Raw genomic sequence first — 20,668 nt, 5'->3', positions numbered from 1 at the left:
AGAAAGAGTCACATTTTGCCATTTTCCATGATTCTTTTCTGCTCCAAGTGACCAGGGCTGAAGGCATTTCCACATTAAGGTAAGCTTCAGAATGGTGTTTGGTGTAAAATTGAGCTAAATTCCTTTGGGTGCTCAAGAGTCTTGATTGGATTAAAATACAAACTTCTGGAAACGAATCTATTTGGAATCCTTCATATGTATGTGATTTTTCTCTCTCCCAAATTCCCCCCACCTTTTTTATTTCTTTGCAAGGCAATGCCTTGCAGCTCCTTTTTCCAAGATAGAAAAAAAAAAAAAAATCAATGATTACTGACAATGGTCCAGCATTCAAAAACCAACTCAGAAGTAGCGAATCAGTCCACGTGCGACAGGAGAGGACAGTGCATGTGGCGATGGAAGGAGCTGCCGTTTCAGGCTTCCTCAGGGCAGCTCCAAGGGTCAGTGCAGACAGCACTATTGGAAAAGGGGAGGCAGCAGTTTTACCAAGAGTCATGAAGACCCTGGAACTTGCCTTCAGCTGACTTGCCTCCACTCACTCTCTGTGGCCAGATATGATGTCTTCCTCATCTTTGGACACTGAGTGGGTCTCCTTGACTCTCACTACTGCATGCGGGCAGGATCAGCCAGCTAAGAGAAGAGGCAGTCACCTGTGCCTCTTCAGGCAGGTGCCTGACGTGGAGTTCTTCCAGTATGAGTGGCTAGAAGCTTTCATTTTATAGCAAACAGCAAAAAATAAAAGTCTAGAGTTGGAAGTCAAATGGCTGTGTTTTATTATTTTAGCTATCTTGAGATATGCTTGATAGACAAAAAGTTGTATGTATTTGATGTATACAACTCGTTGAGTTTGGGGATAAATATGCATGCATGAAATTATCATTACAGTCTATGCCATAAACATATTCATCACCTTCAAAAGTATCCTTCCACCTTTATTTCTTCTTCTTTGTGCATGTGTGATAAGAACACTTAATATAAGATTTACCTTCTTAGCAAACTTTTAAGTATTCAATATGGTGCTATTAACTGTACTATCTATGCTCTAGGGTTAGTTCACCTTGCATAACTGAAACTCTGTAGCTGTGATTTTATCTCTCCAAGGGACAGTGGAGGACAGAGGATCCTGGCATGCTGCAGTCCATGGGGTTGCAAAGACAGTCAAGCACTAAGACATGACTTAGTGACTGAACAACATCAACAAGCTGTGATTTATAATGGGCTTCCTAGCATGGCCTTGGGAGAAGGCAATGGCAAGCCACTCCAGTACTCTTGCCTAGAAAATCCCATGGATGGAGGAGCCTGGTAGGCTGCAGTCCGTGGGGTCGCTAAGGGTCGGACACGACTGAGCGACTTCACTTTCACTTTTCACTTTCACACATTGTAGAAGGAAATGGCAACCCACTGCAGTGTTCTTGCCTGGAGAATCCCAGGGATGGGGGAGCCTGGTGGGCTTCCGTCTGTGGGGTCACACAGAGTCGGACACGACTGAAGTGACTTAGCAGCAGCAACAGCATGGCCTTAGGCCAGTGAGATTGTCAGTTCTTGAGGTAAAATTCTCCTGGTTATGTAACAAGTATCTTATGAATTGATATCAAAGATAATAATGTGTCATTTTAACCACCTCAGGGGTGTGGTTACATACAGGTATTCATTGGAGAATGTTCTAGGTCTGGTGGAGATTAGAGGATCACTGAGGATAAGATGCCTAAGGAAAATTAGGAATTCTCTGGCAAATCCAGGAAAAGCTGTGGGAAGAGTAAACTATGATGGCTATGGGGAGAGGAAATGAGAGGCGACTTTGCAAAAAAAAAGAAAAGGAGGAATTATGGTTTCCCCGGTGTCTTTAATATGAGGGAAATGAGAAAAACACGGGAGACAAAGGTAACACAGAGGATGGGGAAATGGTGGCACAGAAGACAGACTTGTGGACACGGGGTTGGGGGAAGGAGAGCATGCAGTGAATTGGGAAAGTGGCTCTGACATACATACCCTACCATGCGTGAGATAGCTAGCTAGTGGGGAGCTCCGAGTACAGCAGAGGGAGCCCAGCTTGGCGCTCTGTGATGGCCTAGACGAGTGGGATGGGGTGAAACATGCATACATATATCTGATTCAGGTTGTTGTCCAGAGGAAATGAACACAGCATTGTAATTATACTCCAATTAAAAAATTAAAAAACACAAAATTCCTTACTAATAAAAACACAATAATTCCATACCACTGTGGATGTATTTTCCATTGTTACTGAAGTATTTTCCAAACAGATACGCCCTGGGGTCATAAATTGGCTAAAACTCTAGATAGACCCAGTGAAGTATATCCTGGAGGCTTTCGTTCTGCTTCCTCTTCACTGATTCTTCTGGAATCAGTTCATTTTCGCATGGCTTTCTTTTTGTGCTCCCACCGTGGCTGCCAGCACCTTTGGACTGCCATGCCTCCTCACTTACATGAGCCTTTCATCTCAGTGTTCTGGGCAAAGTCCCCAGGTTCATCCTAACAAGACAGGCCTGGATCACACGCCCACTCCTGAACCAGTCACTGGACCAAATGGGTGAAGGCTTTGAATAGCTTCAGTTGGGTGTGTTTTTCTCATAGGCATCAACTGATGGGAGAACTGGTCTCCATGTGATCGTGTGGACCAACAAAGGCAAAGCTTTGGAAGCGGGGAAGGGTATGGATGCCAGGGAAGCAACAAGAAATTGCCTGTCGAAATACAGTTAATTTTCAAACTAGTTGAGTTACAAGCATGCAAGCTTTGGTGACCATCAAAACATCTACTCTATACTTTTTTCCCTGTTTGCCCTGAGTATGGGGTCAGATGGCAATTTTTCCCACACTGGGTTGAGGAGAAGGTAAAGAGGCAGCATAGCCAGTCAGTCTGACCCCTCATTTCTGCTCTGTATCCTTTGGCTAATTCTCAATAATCTGGATATTGAACTTAGAAATACTATCCCGTCTTCATCTCTGTGTTCACAGTCAGTCAGTCAGTCAGTTCAGTTGCTCAGTTGTGTCCGACTCTTTGTGACCCCGTGAATCACAGCACGCCAGGCCTCCCTGTCCATCACCAACTCCCGGAGTTCACTCACACTCACGTCCATCGAGTCGGTGATGCCATCCAGCTATCTGTCGTCCCCTTCTCCTCCTGCCCCCAGTCCCTCCCAGCATCAGAGGCTTTTCCAGTGCTTGGCACCAAATAGACTGTCATTCAACAAATTTTTGCAAAATGGAGATGACTGTCTGGCTGTATTAGACACACCGATTTTGATGTTTGTGTTTAATTCTCCTGTTTCCTAGATCATTCTCACCTGGATAACTAAAGCCCTGGCCAGACACTCTGTGCCTAGACTCTCCTATCTACTGAATCTCACATAAGACCTGGTTCCTGCTTCCTGGTCTCCCCACTTCTCTTTCCATCTGCGGCCACCAACCTCAGTGCTGTCTGTATCAGGGTTCCTCAATGAGCATCCTAGGACTGATGACTCTAGGAGTGAACGTGGTGCAGAGGGTGGATCAACTGTGTTTCTGGAGAGGGATTGCAGAAAGAAGAAATGTTTGCTTTAAAGAATCTTGACCTGTAGTTGGAAATCGCTGACCAGAAAAATTAGTGAAATAAAATGAAAAGTAAAAATAAGAAGTGTGTGGTGTAGGTCTGGACATTTCTCCCATCTAACTTCCAAATTCTGTCCTCAGTGTTAGGGACGGCTTCTCGGAAAGTATTAAACATTTGCTTGATGAAATAGATGGGGTTATTAAATTGGTGGTTTAATTCAACAAAAGCAAGGTTGACCAGGTGCAGGTGGTTAGTTACGACACAGAGCATGAATGTTCCACTCAGAAAACGGGTCCAGACACTGGTCCCCAGAGACCAGACACCATATACAATGTGGGTAAACTACAGAAAGCAATCTGAAGGAGAAGAGATGGGCTGATTGGATTTTGAGGTGGAGCTTGGGACAAAAGATGGAAGAAACTGTGATAGAGTATGACCATAGAAATATCAAGATATCTTATATATTCTTTAGATATCGGTTCTTCCAGACCAGAGAGAGTATCAAAACCGAAGAAACAAACTACTTCTTTCATCAGTGAGGTTTAGAAATGAGAGCCCTGGGTACTCTGTGAGGACGGTCTCCACTCATTACAGAGAGGTTTGGTGTTGGATGCTCATTGCAGACGACTAGGATAGCCCAAATCACACTTTTGGTTCAGCCCAGTCACCCATTCAGACAGCAGCCATGACTCCCAGGGACTCAGCAGGGTGCCTTTTTGGACTGCACAGTGTTCCCAGTGCTGCCTTCACCCATTGCCCCCTCCCACTGCCCCTTCCCTGTGTTGTTTTGTGTGCCATGAATCAGAGAACTGAGTTCTACATCTTGAGTTGGTCAGGATGCTACAGCTGTTTCCCATTCTCCTTCCAAATTCTCCCTCTTTTTCAGCCTGTAGGCAAAGGCGAAAGAGCAATATCAAAAGCAGCAACGTCTCTGCTGTCTGATCGCTTCTTAGTCTCTTGCTTTTCTTGGACTTTTCACAACAGCTTGGATCCCGCCTCATTGCTTCTTTCGAAGTTTGTTCAAGGAGCTGCTATGCATGTGGACGGAGCTCAGTACCTGGAGCACACAGGGATTGCAGCCACACCCAAGGGCACTAGCAATCAGAGTCCTCATTTTTCAGTCCACTCCCAAAGCCTCTGCATTTCCTACTGGCTCGGATGTTTATTTACCAACCCCGCCATCCCACATTTCCATATTTCTTCACAATTTTGCTCTACTGTCCCACCATTCGTGGTTCCAGATCTTCTTTTTTTTGGGGGGGGGGTTCTTCTTTGAGGCATGTACCTTCTCCATTACCATCATGGTCACCCACACTATTGTCTAGATGAGAATGACCAAATCCAGGGAGATTCAGTGACTTTCTAGGGCCACACGATTAGTAAGTGGCAGAGTCTGATGAAGCCTCTTAATGCTAATTGTTCATACAAAATAAAAGGACAGTTATTGTTACAATTATCACTTAAATCCAGCACATATTGGTTACTTCAAATCCACAACTTGGCACTGTGCAGGAGACTGGCAGATATTTGTCACAATGATACAAAACAAGAGAGGGTTGATGATCTATTATCTTGAGCATTTGCCTTTCAGGGAAATTGTCATGAAGTCAGAAAATTACATAAACATTATGAGAATGTGACTCAAAGTATTTCCCCTTAAACTTAATAATGAAACAATCAATTAGGCATCTCTGGATTCTCATTTGTTTTCTTGCTTCAAGGACAAAGTGAATAATACATCTTCGGGGAAATGTTCTCTATTAGGCCTGATTGACAAAAGTTTCCCAGTTAGTGAGCTGGTCCCAGTATAAACATGTTCTGACATAAACAAATAAATATTAGTGAAAGGAGAGTCTCCTTGCCCGACCATTTTAACTATATGACAAATGTTAAGAAAATGTTTTCTGATCCCAAATTTAGTATTTGGAAGTTCAGACCCTCCTAATTTTTATTCCAGGAATGATAGTTACCTGCAAACTTGTAAGATATCTTATTGGAGAGATCAGAAAGTGACCTCTTCAAACTGAATTAGTTTTATTCATGTTCAATACTGGAAAAATGGTTTAGATGAAGTAATGGCCCTGGATAATTATGACATTTCACTCTACGCTGATTCCATCATATTTTTCAGATAAGGGCTTATCTTTGGGAGCTTATCAGAATCACTTGAATCTTTTTTCCCCCTTCACTTGGGACTTTAAGTGTTCTCAGTGGATTGCACAATGCTGTTAATTAGCCGATTTTTAGTGATTCTTAAAGTTGTGACTTGAAAGATTACCATCTTTCAAGTAATGCTAGCATAATACTGCCATGAGTTTAACAGAAGAAAAATTAAGTCAAAACACTTTACTATGGCTTTTTCTAGAATACTGTTTTTTTTTTTTTCCCCTCTTTGGCAAAGCTTTTCAAGTCCTTCGCTTCAAGCTGATCTTGGTAATTAAAAGAATGACTTTAAAAAACCTCTCAAAAAGGGATTCTGCATAATAAAATTCATTAAAATGCAATATTCACAAAATAAGATGTTTTATCATAACTATATGGAGAGGAAAATGGGAAGGAAATTAGGTGCTTCCTCCATAGCCATTGCCCATGTGTTTACTGCGGTTTAATTGTGAAACTGAGAACTTGACACATTAACAAGCAGTTACCAGTTAGAGCCATTAACAAGTAGGGCTATTAGCTCAATTTCTCTTTAGAGCCTTGAGAAAGGGAGGGAAGAATGAAAATAGGAAGGAAGAAAATTCCTACTTGCTAAGTTGTCCACCAGAATAGCAGCCATTTCATTCTCATGATAGTGCCTGGAAGACTAGTCCATTGACATGATACGGTACAAACCTATTTATCTCAGAAATAAGGATGATATCTAAGCTTAGACGAGGCTGTTGTAATCAAGCAAATGGGGTAGTCATTCACATAACTCACTGGGCATCATGGAAATACAGCAACCGGATAACTAATGGACTATCCCCCAGGCTGGGCTGTTGTCATGGATACACAACCAAAGTGAGCCTTGCAGTAAGCCTGGCGGGAAACAGCCCTGGCTAAGCCAGGATGCTGAAGCCCAAGTGCCACCTGTCTGTAACCAGCCCTGGGCGTTGGTCAGACAGATGAGAAATTCTCATTGTGACCTATTTCAGAAAAACCCTGGACAAAAGTAATTGTGAGAGGAAGGAGGAATTAAGAAGAGTTGTTATGTGCATTCCAAGATATCTGATTTATTAAAAAAATGTTACAGAATAGATGAGAAGTTACGTAATGTAGTAATGTAAACCAAACACTTTCAGAATCCAATGATCATTTCCCCTAGTTAATATTAGCAATAGTTTTTAACAAACAGATTACTGCTTCAGTCTGAAAATGCCATTTGGATTCAAAAGAGAACCATTTAATCATGTCCTAGCTTGTAACATTTCTTAAGTACTTTGCCTTAATAAATGAGATTTTTATGTTGTATTTTAATATTTTTTTTTTTGCTACTGATAGCTTGCCTTTCCAAATCGGCTAATATCATCTAAAGGATAAGAGATTTCATATGATCCTGCTTTTACCCACAGTCCACCTAATTCTCCTACTTTAGAGGCTTAGTAGATATTTTCTGACTTATTTGGGTTTAACTGCATGGGACATTTTGGACATCTCTGTACAGTAGATTTCCCCTTTCGGGCACACGCTTCTGATCTTCCTCTTGTCTCAGCCACCTTCAGGTTGAGGGCCTGCTGGCTTCCCACCACTCACTGCTGTATGACTCGGGCCTGGTCCAGACCCTAACCTTGTGACTTGGTACCTGCTGCCTGTTCACGAATTTGCTGACAGTAATACTAACTCGGAGTCACCTGTTTTTCTTCCACTCTCTGGATTCCTCCAATAAACATTCCTTCCTTTGGAATGGCTGTCTGGTCTTAAAGGTTTCTCAAATAGGTTCACCTGCTGGGGGAATTTACCTGTTTCTGCCTCTTGTATGGTGCCAGGGTCTGGTTGAAGAACTGGCCTCACCCACCCAGGCTTCCATCTGTTGGAAGTCATAGGTTTATAAGGGGGGATCATTTCTAAACTGCCTGCTTTCCTGGGTACCCATTGATGCCCCTGCAGTGAGGAGACATCAGGAATTTACTACACAAGCAGTCGAAGCTACTTTCAGGTGATTGGGTGGATCTGGGATTAACTCCATCCCCTTGCAAAACTTTGTCCACGCCAGCCCAAATGTTCTCAGTTCACACGAAATGCTGCTTTTTGCAACACAGTGATATTTAAGAGCAGGCTTTAAAATGCTCCATTTCTTCTTAATTATTAACTGGTTGCCTCAAGGCATGTGATAGAAACCCACCCTGTAAAAATATCATTGATTAAATATTTCCAGATAAAATTTTTCTTCATTAGAATCTCTGGTTGCATGCATGCATGTTGTGTGTTGGGGGAGCTTCCAAAGACATGAACAAATTATCGAGTTAGGTTATCATGGTATCTGGTAAGGCATCAGTTTAAAAACAGTGAGAAGTAGTCACTGTATTTACTCTTTATTTTGGGTAAATGTTTATATCTTTCACTTTAAAAGTGCTGAGGGACTGGATCTTGGGATGTACAGACACCAGTTAGCAAGTCCTTATTACCATGAGATGAATGGAAACTCCTTAGTGGCGCTTGGCTGTCCCTCCATCTCTAGCCTCAAAGGCTTCTTCAGTCTCATTCACAGTCTTCCTCTTGCCTGCACTCCATGTTTTACACTTCTGAGCTTCTTGAGGTTCTTAGAAAACCACCTTTTAGCACATGTTTGCCTTCATGTGGGTGGTTTTGCTTTTCCTCAGATTTTCCTTGTCATTACATGCAGATATTTACCCTCAATCCTTAGCACACAGTTCTCCTCCTCTCTGAAATCTTCTTTTCACAACTCAGAGCAGGTTGGTTAAGTGGAGAGCAAGAAACACAGACTCTGAACCCGGCGTGTACATTAGCTGTGTGGACACAGGCAGGCCGCCTGACTTCCTCGGGTCTCTATCCTCAGTATCATGATCGTTTACATCATTCAGAGGGCAGTCACAGTGGGGAGATGCTAACATGACCAAGAGATCAGAAGGATCGCAGAGGCTGCAGTTTATTGATTATGAATTCACCCAACATGAGCTTGCCTTGTGGCTCAGAGGCTGAAGAGTCTGCCTACAATGAAGGAGACCCAGGTTTGATATCTGGGTCTAGAAGGTCCCCTGGAAAAGGGAATGGCAACCCACTCCACTATTCTTGCCTGGAGAATTCCATGGACAGAGGAGCCTGGTGAGCTATATAATCAATGGGATTGCAAAGAGTCGGACGTGACTGAGAGACTAACACTTTCATCCAAGATCCTTCTTCATTTTTTTTTTTTTTTCGCATTTAGAACCACATCCCTTTCTGGGCCCTGGGATGCAATTCACTTCTTAAACCATGAGGAATTACTCCCACAGAATCCTTCCTCTTGAAAGTGAACATTCACAAGGCTTGAGGGAGCATGGACCCCAGAGACTGGAGAAGAAGCTTATGTCTTATGTCTCTGGCCAGGGAGAAGAGGAATTTGGCAAGAGCAGAATAGAAAGATGACAGATTTGGAGCTGTGAGCAGGAGTGCTGAGTGCCCATGGGGAATACACAGTAGCATATTGCCTGTGTACACTTTCTGAAGCAGTCACTGCCAGCCCAGGCAGACAAAGCCTATTTATTGAAGAGCGTTGTGTCAGTTTCCCTAAAGCCCCATCAGAAAGGGCAGTGTTGCTCTGAGTCCACGTAAAGCTATCGACTCGGGGAGAATGGTGGTCTGCAACCTTCAATCCACGTTCTTTTTAGAACATGGAAAGACAAAACACAGAGGAGTCCCGCTGAATAACCTCTGGTAAAACGTGACTGAATTCTGCATTGAGGAACTGAACGTGGGGTTTCTTATTGCGAGTTGGATGGATGCTGGGTACCTGGGAACAAGGCTAGAGGAAAAGACGTGAGAGGTAGCATTTTGTGATTAGGCAAACCTCTATATTCAGCTTGGCAGGAGGTAATATTAAAACGGCTTGTGAATTTTACAAAGCGTGCTGTAATATTTTCATTAACATTCCCTTTAGCTTTAATGGTAGGTAGTAACTGCTGACAGATGACAGCCATCGTGGGTGCCTGCTAGTACAGCTTTTCTGTGGAAGACAGAATAAATGTGAGAACCCATTCCACTTGAAGGGGATACCTGGGGAGAATCCAATTGGTGGGCAAAACAGGAACTCTGGAAGCTTGTCGTTCATTGCTGCCTTATATTTTGCTGTGAAGAACGTAGGTTTTAGTAAATCGATGAAATAGGTTTCTGGGACTGGCATTCTTTCAATCCCTTAGACTTCAAGATCAAACCAGTCAATCCTAAAGGAAACGAGCCCTGAATATTCAGTGGAAGGATTGATGCTGAAGCTGAAGCTCCAATACTCTGGCCATTGGAAAAGACCCTGATGCTGGGAAAGGTTGAGGGCAAGAAAAGGGGACGACAGAGGATGAGATGGTTGGATGGCATCACTGACTCAACAGACATGAGCTTGAGCAAGCTCTGGGAGATGGTGAAGGACAGGGAAGCCTGGTTTGCTGCAGTTCATGGGAATGAAAAGTGTTGAACACGACTTAGTAACTGAGCACTCTTTCAATAATTGTGACATCCCTGCGATCACTAGGGACAAAGGGAAGATGGAGACCCCGACTTGCAGCGTCTCTTAAAGCATTTTGACATCATGGAACATGCTGGCATCTTTAGAGCAGTAAAACTGACTGGTTAGTTCCAGTGAACGTATCACAAAAATTAGTATCACCCGCGTCCTTTTCCATTAGTCTTATTATGGAAGACATTAGTCTTATTGTTCTTCCAGGTCATTTCTTTCCTCTGCCATCATGGTAAACAAGGGCCACTAGGAAGTAAGAGCCAAGAGAGCAAGAACCTTGCCTGCCTTGCCTTCTGCCTGGTGACCAGCAGAGTCGATGGCCCTTTAGTGACGTTTTGTAAACATCAGTTGGCTGAAAGAGTACCCCATAGTCAACAATGTGGCCCTCTAAGTAGATAGACATGGGGAAGCAAGTCTGGAGAGATCTTCCTCTCAATTTGAAGGTATTTGACTTAGTTCTCCCATCCAGTGATGAAGTTTTTATTTTTAAATGTTTTTTTTCGATGTTGACCATTTTTAAAGTCTTTATCAAATTTGTGGCAATATTGTTTCTGTTTTTTGTTTTGGTGTTTAGCCCACAAGGCAGGTGGGATCTTAACTCCCTAACCAGGGATCAAACCCTCACCCCCAGCACTGGAAGGTGACGTCTTAACCACTGGGCCCCCAGGGAGGTTCCCATTGATGAGGTCTTTTGTTCCTCTCTTCTAGCCTGTTAGATCCATATTTTCACGGGAAATAATTCTCAGAATCATATGTGTCCTTCCCAAATTCATTTCCATATGTTCAGTAAGCTGACCCAAGCGTACAGAAAAACCTACACGAAGATTTTGAAAGTGCTTGTGTTTGGGGAAAAGGTTTTGAGATACCCACTAAAGAAACATGTGCCCTTGACACATTTCCACACATTCCAGCCATTTGGCTTTTTCACATCCTATTTGAGAACAATGTCTTTTAACTTCCTGGAATAAGTAGATATTATTTGGTTTGAGTTGGAGTGTATAGGTTACCAAACTTTAAAACCATTGCAGCACTCTGAGCTTCGATTAGATTATGGATCAGACATTGGTTAATTTCAAGCCATAAGTGTGATCAGAACAAGAGTAACTGATCCATCTTCCCAGTTTGCTTTTCTTTGGTTTGGGGGCAAGAAGTAAACCCTCTGAAACTCAAGATGAGCAGATGGGCTGGGCAAGGAGTGGGCAGGACAGAATTCATCCTCTAAGTTCCTGGGCCAGTTTATCTTTGCGGAGGCCTGGACTGAATATATGGTGTTGCCAGCCTGGGTCTCCCAGTGAGAGATATAATTTTCGTATTCTGAAACCATGTTATTTTTCATCGTGAAAATTTGACAACAGACAGAATGTACCAGGGCCCTGAGACAAATGAAGGAAAATCATGTCTATGTACCTGGTAGGTGACATTAGCTACAGACAGCAAAATGACTCCATCTGTAGCTCTCCTCAGCCTCCTTGAAATTCAGTCCTGATGGTTTGTGCTTTTTGGAGCAGCTCTTCAAATTAGAAGGAATAGGAAATAATTGACTGAGCATCCTTTGTTTTCCTTTCCTGTTTTCTGCCTTTGTTACAACTATGCTAACTTTTTTTTCCGTTGTGATAATAATGGAAAGAGCAGGAAATGATCCCTCAGACTGGAGACAAACTGGGAATAAACAGAGGCCCCGAACTTTGCGATTCTTCCCTCTACTGGCCAGCCTTTTAGAAAATGATTCTGATTAGATGCATTAAGAAAAAAGGAGGTGGCTAGTGGTAAAAATCACAGCCTTCTATGATATGTAACGGACGTTTGATCCAAAGCAGGGATCCTTACACTCTGTTGTGTGAAAGAATCACCAGGGTGTTGTAAAAATGCAGACTCTGATTCAGCAGCTCTTGGGTAGGGGCCCAAGAGTCTATGGTTCACAGGCATCCTTTAATTAATAAGAGACTCCTTCCATAACTTACTTGTGACTGAGTTAGTGACTTAAACTCTGGGAACATCAAGTTTATTTATTTCTCAATTGGGGTTAATACTATTAGTAACATGCATAACTATCTCATAAGAATATTGTAAGACATAAGGTAAGATCCGTATGTTTAGTTTACATGTATATATATACATATATCATACATTGTGATCACACAGATCATACATTGTGATGCTTCATATAAGTAGACTATTGATTCATCACCAGTCCACATGTATTGTTTTTGAAAAATATTTTTTAATTTGGCTGCATGAGGTCTTAATTGCAGCTTATGAGCTTCTCTAGTTTTGGTGCACAGGCTTAGCTGCCCCATGGAATGTGGTAACTTAGTTCCCCACCAGCATTCTAACCCATGTTCCCTGCACTGGGAGGCAGATTCTTAACCACTGGACCATCAGGGAAGTCCCGACATATATTCTTTATTACTGCCATTATTATGACAGAATAAATGGGAACCCTTTCCACTGCTAAGCTTTTATGATTTCTTTTTCTCTGTAAAACAGCTTCTAATATTCACATTCATAGGATTTCACCTGATTGAAAAATCCAGGAGGAAAGGGAGGGGTAAATAAGAGCCAGTGGGCACAAATAGACTTGCCGTGGCCATGAAGGCCATTGCCTTTCATGTGGGGAATCTCAAAATGCGAGGCTCTTGGGAAATCTTCACCTCAGTACTGTTCAGATTGCCATTTGATTGTTACTGCAAAGGAATGACTAGATAAGAAAGTCAGGAGATTTTAAAACTAGTTTGGAAGCAAAAGAAAGTGCAACAAAGCAGCACTCTCTTGGGAGAAGGGTGTAATGAACTGAGATTTGTGCTTCCATGTGGCACACACACACACAGAGTCAGGAACATAAACTTTAGAAAGGAGTATGTTTCTGAACAGCTAGCTTCAAGCCAAAACTGATAGTGAGTCACTGTTTTTAGAAATGGTCTCATTGCAGACTTGGCTCATCCTATGAGCAGAGGAAGTCATTTGTTGCTGTGCTCAAAGGGAAGCCAGGGGTAGTATACAATTTAAGAGAAAATATTTTTCCTTTAGGTGTACTTCTTTCTGTAGAGCTTTATGTAGGAAACTGTGACTAACTCTGTGGTCTGTTGCAATTAGCCAGGGCAGGGCATGGGCCAATCTGGCTGTCACCGGCTGGATGGCACCAGAATATAACTTTGTGATACACAGCCTTTTGAAGGCAACAAAAGGTGAGAAGGTGCTTTACTTGCAGGTGAGAGGAACAGATTCTAGCTAATTTTCTGAAAAAGGGGGATCTGTAGGAAAGACAAGATGGGATATGTGAAATTGAAAGGGGGCCCCAGAATCAAGCTTGAAAGAGATAGGAACAAGGCAGCTTCAGGTGGTCTACTAACAGTAGCTTGAGTAAGCGCCAAGATTTCCATCCTTCCCCTGAGAAATCAGGCCCTAATGAAAGTGTGATGAGCCACATCTTGAGTGAAGGAGCCTTGAGAGGGACTTTTGGACAAGAAGTCTTAAAAAATCACCCTCGTGTACACAGCAGGAGGGCAAGCTCCAGATTTAATACTCCAGGAGTTGTTAGGTGGTGCTGATGACCAACAAAACAAAGCAAACAAACAAAATTAAAGGGGGAAAGTCCAGTAGAGAAATTGTAATTTCTTCGCTTCAAACCCCCATGTTGACTTTGTCTAGACCCCATGGTGGTATCTGATTTCTCTCTATGTAGACCAGAAGCTGGGTGATTTAAGTCTTTAGGGTGGTGGCTCGGATGCTTGGCCACAGCATGGAGACAGGCAGTCTTCTCTGCATGATTGTAGGACACAGATCTTGGAGACACCTGCTAGAAGTGGCCTCTCTATATGTGCTGGGTCAGAATTGGTTTGGCACTCTGGAATTGAAAACAACAAAAAAGCTAAAAAAAATAACCTATGTGGGCTCAGTAAAAATGGGAGTCAAGATAAGAAGCTTAATTATTGATAAATAAAAATTAATGTTAAAGTAGAAGGAGGTGGGACTTCCCTGGTGGTCCAGTGGCTAAGACTCCATGCTTCCAATGCAGGGGGCATGGATTCGATCCCTGCTTGGGGAACTAAGATCCTTCATGCTACATGATGTGGTCAAAATAAACAAATGTAGAATGGCGGGGGGGGATCGGAAACAAGAGGGCAGCTCCCTGATCAACTTTGTGTCCAATTCAAATGGTGTGTTTGATCTTGAGCTTTAAGACAAGTCTCAGAGGAATATACACACAGAACATGCTATTCTTTCCAATGACCAAAGATTAGTATGGACCCAAGCTCAAGAGCCATATTAGGACTTTACTGCAGGCTGATAAATTAAGGAAGGTAATTCAGGATCAATAGCAACTTATGGAGATCAAGGACATCAAGGGTATCCAGGAGAATAGGAGAGGTGGGGAAGGGAACCATCTTTTCTAATCACAGGACAAGTCATCATGTCAAATCCATGTCTAATCTTGACTATCATTTTTATTAAGAAGTGTGACTTTTAGATCAGAAATCTCTGCACAGTAGTCACATGACAATTCTGCTCTGGTAAAGGGTTTTGTTTCTATATGGACTTGATAATATTCAAGGGCCAGCACTTCAACTGCATTACAGGGATGACCAGCCTCTATGAAAGAGCTGAAACAAAGCTACACAAATCATCAGGCATCCATGAGGAGAATCAGGTTCCGAAATCACGGTCACCCATCCAAGTTTCTGATTTGGTCTCTGATTTCTTGAGACTGGGCACCTGGTGTAGGGATCCAGTAAAGGTTGCAGTGCTGTAGGAATGCCTTTGTCAGTCTTTTCTGTCCCTTCTTCTTCCAATCAAACATGTTTAGCATCTCACTGAAAACCTTTTATCTAAGCAAGTGGGACATAGAGTTGAAAGAAATTCTGAGTCCTTATTTTCAGTTTCAGGGAGACAAATCACTTTTCTTTAAATTATCAGTTCTTTAAGAAAACTTCAATACCATTGGAAGCTGGGCAAGTACCGATAATAAAACAATCTTAGGCATAAACTTGAATGTAAGCAGACAAGAGGAGAGGCCAACAAAGTTCCACAAACAACGGTAAGCTTTATACACTGTCATTCAGGAGAATATATTTGGAGATGTAGTGAACAAGTTTGAACTCCTAAGGAATGACCTTAGCCTGTAAATCTGTGTCATGTTTTAGGATAAAGACGTTAAGAATGGGGATTCTTCTGAATCCATGTGACTATAGAACTAAATGGAAGCCATCTGTGTCAACCTGACAACTCTTACTCAGAAAGATTAGGCTCTGAAGCAATACAAAATTTCACTGTTTATTTCAAGGAATTTCTACAAATCAATTTGTGGGAGCAAACAGTTCGCTCATGTGGGTAAATAACTCTTCCAACAGGATAAATAAATCGTTCTCTTGGACAAACAGCTCACTTATCCAACAAAGAATTCCCTTATCAAGATTGGCTTTAAGACTATCGCCTCAAGGTGTCTGTTCGCCAATCTTAAAGCATCATGGAAAGAAAAAAAAATGTGACTCCAGCCAGCTCCTTGCCTTGAATGACAGCACCCTTCAAATGTCTTCCCCTGAACTCCCTCTTCTAAGACACTGCTTAGGCGCTGCCAGGGCTGTATCCTCCCTGATTGCAGTGGGCCAGATCAGCTCAGGTTTGCTTCATCAGTGTGTTTTCTGGTGTTCTTTGGGGAGTCCAGAGTTGACTCGTCCCCTGTTCCTCCATGTGCTGCTTAATGACACCATCTTGGGAGCCTTCTCTCCTCTGCAGAGAATCTCCAAGACAGCTAGACAAGGTAAAATACCAAGTATAATGAACTGAGGATGGACTGGGGTGGCCTCATCCTGTTAGTCTTGTCAGCTTATCTTTGTGAAGAAAATCTGTCTCAAAGCAGAGAGAGAGAAAGAGATAGTTTCCTCAACTTCTTTTCAAGGCAACTCAGACAAGTAATCTATTCAAATAATACGGGACTTTACATAGAATAGAAATTTTTGTCTTCCTTTTTTTTTTTTTTTTTTAATAATTGACAGGAAAAGCCAAAGAAGCCCAGCACATTAGATTCCTAAATATTTAGCCATGCCTACTGTAAATTCAGAGAGCCCATCCCGCCTGTTGGGCCAGCATGTCAGCGGAAGCTGTCAGTGCTACCCTGGGCCCAGAGAGGACTGTGATCTCTGAGCCTGACACAAGCTTGAGGAACAGGCGTTCCTGTTTCTGACACAGAAGTGAAAGCCAAGCACTGGAATAACTAAATTAGCTCATTCTGACACTATTGTTTTCAAGAGCTGTGACCGTCATTGACATTTCCATGGCATTTAAAGGCACTCCACAAATACCTTATAAATACTACCTAATGCAAAGCCTGACCTTCCCCTTAAAAAACAGCTACTTATGAGATTTATTTTCTTCTGTTCCACATTTTCATTTTCTTTTGTGCTGTCCATGGATGGTTATTTATTTATACCACCTCTACTTCCACCAAAATGATTTTAGGCTGCTTACAATAGAAGTAAAAATAAAATGAGGCCAAACTGTACATCCCATTAAGAGTAAAATACAGGTTGCCTACGCTTTTCATAAAATTGTTAGTGTTATTTACTGCTTCTTATCCCTCCAGTTCAGTGTGCTCAGCATTTAATTGCAAAGCTTTCTTCTAAGAATATTCTGCAGGGTTGGACGAAATCCTGAATCCAAATTTCCAAATCCAAGGAAGAAAAACTTTTTTCCCTTCACTTGTTGATTTTCAGAGAACTTCAGTTCCATTGACAGTATCAGACTGTTAATGACCTTGATTCAAAATGTGCATATCACACAAACACACACACACTCAACAACAGATCCATCCAATTTGCTTCTCCCCTATTTCCACTTGGAAAAGATCGTTTAAATTACGGTGTGGCAGACTTTTCTGGAAAGGATCAGCGAGTAAATATTTTTGGTTTTTCAGGCCATGTGCTCTCTGTTGCAACTACTCAACTCTGCTGTTGTACAATCAGCCATAGGAAATATGCAGTGAATAGACATGACTGTTCCAATAAAACTTTACTTGCAAAAACAGGTTGGGGGCTGGCTTTGATCGATTGATCATAGTATACTGACCCTTTTTCTAATGCTTTCCGTTACTCCAGTTAGGTTTAGAGTAAAAAGTCAAGTTGAGGAAATGAAATGAGCAATAAGTGTTTAAAGTGAACAGAAGACAGTTATTGGCTCTATTGCTCTTATTACCTTTCTTTCCCTGTTCGGTTTTTTCTGTTTGGTTGGTTTGTTTTTTGCTAGACTGCATTACCACTATTCCTGTGTAGTGGAATAAACAGTAGCTCCAAAGAGCTGTCCCTGCTAATCCATGGAACCTGTGAATGTTACCTTGTTTGGAAAAAGGGCATTTCCAGATGTGCTTAAGTTAAGGGTATTGATACAGGGATATCATCCTGGAAGATCTGGATAGACTCTAAATTCCATCACAAGGGGCCTTAAAAGAGAGAAGCAGGACTTCCCTGGTGGTCCAGTGGTTAAGATTCCACGCTTCTAGTGGAGGGGGCATGAATTTGATCCCTGGTCAGCATCCCACATGTCCTCACTGTACGGCCTGAAAGAATTTTAAAAAGATTAAAGAGAGAAGAAGAGGGAGATTAGACATACACATATAGGAGATGGTGATGCAAAGATGGAGGCAGAAATTGGAGTGATGTGGCTATAAGCCAAGGAATGCCATTAACTAGAAGAGGCAAGGAACAGATTTCCACTGATCCTCCAGAGAAAGGGCAGTGCTGTGAAAGTGATTCAGTCCAGTGAAGCATGTTATGGTCTGGCCTCCCAGCCTGTGAGAGAATAAACTTCCATTGTTCTTGCTATCCAATTTGTGGTGATGTATTATAGCATCCATAGAAATGTAATGTACCTATATCTCCTTTCTCTGGACTGGAAAATTATTTTCTTTCTGTTCACTCAGCCCTTATCTTTAAAATGCTTATTTGACCTACCAGTGTATAATTATAACCAACATTTCTCTTTTCTACTGAAATCATACAGGGAAACAAAAATACTTTAATTTCAAACATGGCATTTCCAATTCCATGCCACTTTTATCCACTATTTATATTCTCTAAATTTATTCTTAATACTACAATAGTATTATTTTCTTTTTTGCAATTAATGATTATTTACCTACATCAGTATATTTACCAATTTTACCAACTTATTTGCTTATTGTTAGTGCTAGTTAAGCTTTGGGATTTAATTTTCTTTTTACCACATGCATTCTTTAGAAGATCATTTAATGGAAGTCTATAGAGGAAAATCCTCTTACTCTTTGTTTTATAGAAAGAAAAAAAGCAGTTTGAAATTTGTCTTAATTGTGCTGCATGCTGAGTCACTTCAGTCATGTCCAACTCTTTGCGACCTCATGGACTCTGTACCCTGTCAGGCTCCTCTGTCCATGGGATTCTCCAAGCAAGAATACTGGAGTGGGTTGCCATTTCCTTCTCCAATGGATCTTCCCAACCCAGGGATTGAAACTGCACCTCTTATGTCTCCTGCATTGGCAGGTGGGTTCTTTACTACTGGCACCACCTGGGAAAGTCCCAGATGACGGCATATTAAAAAACAGAGATATCACTTTGCCGACAAAGGTCATAGAATCAAAGCTGTGGTTTTCTCCAGTCATGTACGGATGTGAGAGTTGGACCACAAGGAAAGCTGAGTGCAGAAGAATTGATGCTTTTGAACTGTGGTGTTGGAGAAGACTCTTGAGAGTCCCTTGGACAGCAAGGAGATCAAACCAGTCCATCCTAAAGGAAATCAGTCCTGAATATTCACTGGAAGGACTGGTGCTGAAGCTCCAATCCTTTGTCCACCTGATGCCAAGAACCGACTCATTGGAAAAGACCTTGAAGCTTGGAAAGATTGAGGGCAAGAGGACAAGGGGGCAGCAGAGGGTGAGATGCTTGGATGGCATCACTGACTCAAAGGACATATGTTTGAGCAAACTCTGAGAGATGGTGAAGGACGGGGAAGCCTGGCGTGCTGCAGTCCATGGGGTTGCCAAGAGTTGAACGTGACTTAATGACTCAACAACAAATGATAGTTGAACTGTATATAGACAATTGCAGTGCTGCATTTCTATATAGACAATTATTTCTTCTAGCACACCGAGGATATCATTTCATTATCTTCTTAGTTTTACTGTGCTGGGAAGAGATCTGCTGCTAGTCACATGTGTTCTTCTTTTGTAGGTAATCAGCTTTTCCCATTTGGTTGCTTTTATGTCCTTATTTTGCAGAATACAAAGGCAACCCACTCCAGTATTCTTGCCTGGAAAATCCCATGGATGGAGGAGCCTGGTAGGCTACAGTCCATGGGGTCGCAAAGAGTTGGACATGACTGAGGGACTTCACTTTCACTTTGCACTTCCATACATTGGAGAAAAAAATGGCAACCCACTCCAGTATTGTTGCCTGGAGAATCCCAGGGACGGAGGAGCCTGGTGGGCTGCTGTCTATGGGGTCGCATAGAGTTGGACACGACTGACATGACTTAGGAGCAGCAGCAGCATGCTCATTAGATTGGAGAAGGAAATGGCAGCCCGCTCCAGTATTCTTGCCCAGAGAATCCCATGTACAGAGGAGCCTGGTGGGCTGATATCCATAGGGTTGTGCAGAGTTGGACACAACTGAAGTGACTTAGCATGCATGCATGTCCTTTTTTATTTTCTTTGCTCTTCTACAGGGTTTTTGACTCAGAAATTCTTGAATTTTATCAATCTGAAATTTTATGTGTATCTTCCATTTTTGAAAATTTTCAATTTTTATTTCTTTAAATATTGCATTTCCTTCATTTCTCTTTTTTAAATGTCTAGAATCTTAAAGATGTATATGCCAAAATCCTTATTTTATCCTTCATGTCTCTTAATCTCAGTTTTCTATTTTTAATTTATTTTTCCTTTGGGCTGAGTTATCAGAAATTTCCTCATTCTTCCCCCGTTCTGGTTAGCTAATACTCTGTCAATTTTTTTTTAAGTTCATCTATTGAGTCATTACTTTTATTTTCATTATTAGTTTTATTTTCTTCTTTTGAAAGTCCCCCCCTTTTTCCATAATGTCCTGTTTTCATTGTGATTTTAAATTTTTTCTCCTTGCCCTTTAATATTTTTAAATAAGCTTATAGCCTTTTCTAGGTTGTTCTAGTATACCTTGTGATTTTTATGTGTCAAGTCACAGGCAAGGTAGGACATTTCCTCAAGAAAATATACTGTCTTATTATGAGCTCGTATTCAGTGGGAGTTAACTTTTTTTGTGGGAGATCTGTGCACTGTGACTTTTTAGATTTCCAAGTGGAGTGGTGTGGCTTGAGTTTCTATTGCAGAGCAGCAATTTGCTGTTCTGAATTCAATTTATATCTTAATTTGTCAGATTGGGATACCTGTAGCATGAGGGGTATTAATTAAGGTTTCACATCTGTTCATGCTGCAGTGTTGGGGTTTTGATTTTCATGAGAAATTTTTCTTACCTCTG

This window comes from Moschus berezovskii, chromosome 26 (genome assembly GCF_049115385.1).
Source record: "Moschus berezovskii isolate FMDL1 chromosome 26, NW_MosBer_1.0, whole genome shotgun sequence".
Lineage (NCBI taxonomy): Eukaryota > Metazoa > Chordata > Mammalia > Artiodactyla > Moschidae > Moschus > Moschus berezovskii.
Note: the sequence above shows the minus strand (reverse complement) of the source record.